The sequence below is a fragment of the Gymnoscopelus microlampas genome (genome assembly GCF_963454915.1).
Source record: "Gymnoscopelus microlampas genome assembly, chromosome: 5".
Taxonomy (NCBI): domain Eukaryota; kingdom Metazoa; phylum Chordata; class Actinopteri; order Myctophiformes; family Myctophidae; genus Gymnoscopelus; species Gymnoscopelus microlampas.
Genome location: NC_139942.1, coordinates 46332115 through 46337114, shown reverse-complemented (window position 1 = coordinate 46337114; position 5000 = coordinate 46332115). Strand labels below are relative to the sequence as shown.

Genomic DNA, 5000 nt, shown 5'->3' with positions numbered 1-5000 from the left:
CTACTGTTGACTGTAGTCCATAATATTTAGGTTAGAAAGCAGCTTATTAAAGGGGGCCATCTGTACTGGGACTACTGGGGGTGGGGCGCTGAAGGGGGAACTGTAAATATCCCGCTATTTAAACAAACACAGGAATTAAGATATAAGCTTGTGGTTGTTGATTACAGTAACAGGTGGAGGTGGATTTGTTGGGGTCGCCACCAAGGTGTTGATCTATACGTTAGAGGTCGCCCCCAAAGTGTTGATCTATACGTTGGGGTCGCCCCCAAAGTGTTGATCTATACGTTAGGGGTCGCCCCCAAGGTGTTGATCTAAACGTGATGAGATCCATGAGACGGTCACGCACCGGTCAGAGGGTGATTTGAGGATACTGATTAAAGTGCCCATGTGGCCTAATAGTTGCTTCTTTTGGGCTTGTTTTCCTGGACTTGGTTGCTTATTTCTCTCATAAAATATAGCAACGCCGCAACATAAACGTATCGACTTGTTTAGACTAGTAACTAATTACTTAACTAGTTAGGGGTCGAAATATTGCAAACACTTCCTGATTATTAGAAGTGGAGACACATGTTAAGGTGGAAAAGAAAGTAGATGTACTTGTCAGAAAAGGCATGAGTGATTTTTGTAGCAAGTTGGGAGAGAATTGGCCCACTGCTGTGGCCGTGAGTTTTGGGTTTTGAAAAGGGCCCCTCTCTGATTGTGTAGCAGGATAGATGACAAGTGACCAAGAGAAGAGAAAATCTTGTCCCCCCCACCCAAGGATCCTGCAGTACAGTACAGTACAGTACAGTACAGTACAGTACAGTACAGTACAGTACAGTACAGTACAGTACACAACTACTGCAGCTGGCATCTATAGTATACTGCACACAACCCAAGCACCAACACGTGTACAGTGTCAGTACATTGGGACTATTATTATTATTATTATTCAGACGTTTATTACTGTTTACAGGAATATTGAGGGGCCGTGGTGGCATATTATGATTATGTGTACAGCTTTTTGTGTAGTTATCACAAAAGTGCCTTTACCACTTTAAACCTGGCATCCCTGTCATTATCTCCAACTCAACTACAACTTTATTTATAGAGCACATTTACAATGACCAAGGGTCAACCAAAGTGCTATACAAGGTTAGATTAAAGGCAAAACTTATAGGCTCAAAACTATGAAAATGTAATGTGAGGTTGTCACACCTGGACACACCTGGACTCGTCTCAAGGCACACCTGTGTGCCTCGGCACATTGTACGAGAAGCACTGACCTACAGTATGTCACATACAGTATAGTATACACTATACAGATACACTATACCGTACACTACCCACTTTGCAGAGTCTTCCACAAAGAGCAACTTTTGTCATATTTGTCACATATTGCATCTTCATGATCAGTACAAAATTGTGCATCCCAGTGCAAAAAAAGAGTCTCCGTTATAGTGTATGCAAACCTACTAGTACTGTTTACCTCCACTACACTGACAGTACGAAGTAAACAACTCTAACAACCCTCCATGCCCTCCTCGCGCGCGCGCGCGCACACACACACACACACACACACACACACACACACACACACACACACACACACACACACACACACACACACACACACACACACACACACACACACACACACACACACACACACACACACACACACACACACACAGTCATATACAAAACAAACATCTTTGCTGACACCAGACCATTTACACCACACTGCCTTGCTTTCCAACAGCTCATAGGAATTGCCTTCTAACAGCCCATGAGAGAGAGAGAGATTGAGAGAGAAAGAGAGAGGGAGAGAGAGAGAGAGATACCCTGCCGTCTCGGCTCGTTCGAACATGACTGAAAATAATCGGTAGAATAATGGCGCACAATAACAAACATTGTGGGGGGAACGTTTTTATACATAAGAGTTTATTAGGCAGGGAGAAGCTTTTAGATGGCTTAAAAGGCTTTTCCGAAGGAGCAAAAACATCATTTCCCATCTGCCTGCGTTCCCGGCTAAGTACTTTTCCAATGAGGCTGACGGGCGCGCTGGAAATCCTTTTCAATCAAGAGCTGTCTTTTAATATGCGTATATTCTTATCTTATAATGGTGCCCCCACTCCTTCCCACGCCCCCCCACCTCGCCTGCCTCTCTCTCTCTCCTTTGTTGAGAGCCTCCTTGGCGATGCTGCCGCTGCCTCTCCTCCCAGCCGTAATGGGCCATAAAGTGAATAGTAGCAAAGAGGTAAATAATTTAAATCCCCTGCATTTGCAGTGGCACACCTTGCATTATGAATTTTACGTTTAGAGGAAGGCGTGACAAGACATTACAAATTACCACATTAGAGGGGGCGGGAGAACGACAGATGATGATGATGATGATGATGATGCTGGTGTGTGTGTGTGTGTGTGTGTGTGTGTGTGTGTGTGTGTGTGTGTGTGTGTGTGTGTGTGTGTGTGTGTGTGTGTGTGTGTGTGTGTGTGTGCGTGTGTGTGTGTGTGTGTGCGCGCGTGCGAGCATGTGTTTGTGTGTGGAGGAGTGTTGTTCTCTTGGAGAGAGAGAGAGAGAGAGAGAGCGAGAGAGTTCTCCTGAGTAAAAATCACTTAGGGGGAGTCAGGTACATTTGGCCAGGCCATTACACACGGAGGGGTGAAGAGTTGGCTTTAAAGAGGCCAACGTGCCGCCATGCATGGCCTCATCCTGCTACTAACACTGTTATTAACAGGCCAAAACGGGGCAGATCAGGCCAGATCCTGTATCGTGTTTTAGCTAAGTGGTTCAGGTCTGGCTTTAAGCAGGAAGTACTGTCTCACGCTCCTGGACTTTAATGTCTTTGTGCACTGTCTGTGTGTGTGTGCACTGTGTTGATGAAGCAGGTAGTAGTTGTCTAACTATCTATCTATGGACTATCTATCTTCAACAGGGGGTCCGGGACCTCTAGGGGGTCCTCAGAGTTACTACAGGAGGGACACCACACATTGTTGTGTGATAGAAACCTACAGTATATTTCTTTATATCTATATATCTTTTTTAAATGTCTTAACCCATTAAGACCTGGAACTGTGTCATTTTTAGATTTGAGCTAAAAAGCATTATTTTACACTTTAGGCTATTCAAAAATAGCAGATATACAAGCTCATAGCACGGCACCGAGTGCCGCGCTACGAGCTTGTAGATCTGCTATTTTTGAAAAATCGTGAAAATGTGTGCAAATCTTTGAATATATATATTTTTAAAGTGAACATTTTTAACTCAAATCTTTGCTTCTGGGGGTCCCTGGAACAAAATATTTTGATGCACATATCATTTTGGGGGTCCTTGACATGAAAAAGATTGAGCACCACTGATATAGAAACATACGTTTTTCAGAATACTGTTGAGATTTAGGAGACATGTAGAATCGGCTTCAGGTCTCAATGGGGTAAACAAACACAGGAATTAAGATATACAGTAAGCTTGTGGTTGTTGATTACAGTAACCGTATGGTGGAGGTGGATTTGTTGGGGTCGCCCCAAGGTGTTGATCTATACATTGGGGTCGCCCCCAAGGTGTTGATCTATACGTTGGGGGTCGCCCCCAAAGTGTTGATCTATACGTTAGGCGTCGCCCCCAAAGTGTTGATCTATACGTGATGAGATCCATGAGACGGTCACGCAACGGTCAGACGGTGATTTGAAGATACTGCTGCTTGAGGTCAGTTATTATAGTATAAGCGTTTTTGGGCTTATTTGGGCGCTTGTTTTGGGCTCGTTTTCATAGACCGCACGCCAACGCTTGTTTGTCGCCCGTTTCACGGATGTGGCACGCCAAAGCTTTTTTCTCGCACATGATTGGCTTTTCAGATGATCATTTTTACGTTGCACACATCCCGGAGGTAAACCGCGAGCTGAAATATTGCAAACACTTCCTGATTATTAGAAGTGGACACACATGTGAAGGTGGAAAAGAAAGTAGATGTACTTGTCAGAAAAGGCATGAGCGATTTTTGTCAGGCCATTTTTAAATGTCTTAACATACCGTATTATGCACAAAAACAGCACCAAAATAGTGAAAATAGGCAATGTACAGGCTCACAAGGTGTTGCATTGCGACGGTCTTTGTGAGCTTGTAGATTGCCTATTTTTTCTATTTTTGGAACATTTTGAAAGGGAAAAAAGCTAAATTTATGCACCCCCAAAACAAATCGATGAAATCAATTAGTTCTATTGATTGTTGCACCCATACAATTTTATACAATATATTGGGGGTCCCTCTCTCTCAGCTAAGGGGTCCTTGGCCTGAAAAACGTTGAAGACCCTCACTGTAAGCACTACACTGCCATGCCGTCCTTGTAAATAACAATTTGTTATTGAAATGATCCGCCTTGTTAAATAAAGGTCTGATTAGAAGACTGTAGTTGTGCTGAGCAGCGTGGAGCAGTGAGTCTCATTGTGTGGTCCAGGGACCCTCAGGAGTACTTGAGTTCCAGGGGGGGTCCTCACCTAAATGATTAATAGTTTTTCTTCACCATAATTACAGATACAAGTATATACAACTAGATTACATTACAAGTAGGCTACAGTATGTCTATTTTGTAGTAAAGGAATTCTGGATCAATGACAGAACATAATCAGACCCAATCAAAAACATTCTCAGATTGGATTCCAGGGAAAAAGCTTTTATCAGATGGGGATCAGTGGCCTAATGCACATCAAACTGGTTGAGAACCACTGCCTTAGAGGCATAGCAGGTGTGGATCAGCAACGCTGAAAACCGGCACACACGTTCAACTTTTTCAACTGAATAAATACTAGCTAGCGATTTCGGTACAAACTCTACATCAGTGTTCAACTCTTCTTTGAGCTACTTTACATTTATTCTACAAAACGACTAGAATAGGTTGAGTTGCACGTACGCACTCTCTCTGTGTTCATTGTCTCCGCCAGGCCGAAGGTGTGGCAGAGACTATGTTTTGCACCCTGTCCATCCGTCCGTGTGTCCGTCTGTCTGCAAGCAGCTAATCTAC

At 43.7% G+C, this 5000-nt stretch overlaps 1 protein-coding gene across 2 annotated transcripts in view; it reads right to left on the bottom strand.

Annotated features, from left to right (window-relative positions):
* LOC311045729 (receptor-type tyrosine-protein phosphatase mu) overlaps nucleotides 1-5000 on the bottom strand; it is a 227676-nt gene that overhangs the window by 43433 nt on the left and 179243 nt on the right. The gene's annotated exons all lie outside the window — the stretch shown is intronic.